Source organism: Penaeus monodon, chromosome 31 (assembly GCF_015228065.2).
Source record: "Penaeus monodon isolate SGIC_2016 chromosome 31, NSTDA_Pmon_1, whole genome shotgun sequence".
Taxonomy (NCBI): domain Eukaryota; kingdom Metazoa; phylum Arthropoda; class Malacostraca; order Decapoda; family Penaeidae; genus Penaeus; species Penaeus monodon.
In genome coordinates, this window is record NC_051416.1 from 2,149,178 (window position 1) to 2,149,594 (window position 417).

Sequence of the window (417 nt, forward strand, 5' to 3'; positions counted from 1 at the left end):
TGATTCACAGATACTGAAAGCAATGTGCTTAACAGCTTCATCCGGAACAAGAGCACAGCCGCTGCAAATAAAAAGCGCTTTGAGATCTTCCCTGAAACGTGGAACCACCTGTGCCACGTCGTACAAGGGACCAACTACTCAGTAACTTGGCAGGGGGAGGTGAGGCGCAAGGAGTTCTGTTTAGGTTAACGTCTGGCAGAGGAATGAAATGAATGAATTGCTTTGTCTTCGTTGGTTCTCCAGGAAAGGTATTCTTTGATAGTGCTTTTCACTCCCCAGTCGCACTTTTCGGTCCTCGATTGAGTATTTCTGCATTTTTTTTTTCTTTTGTATATTTCAGGTGTTCACCACTTCGCACTTGCCTTCGGAGGATGCAATCCCGCTCAACGGCACTCTCATACTTGGCCAGGAGCAAGA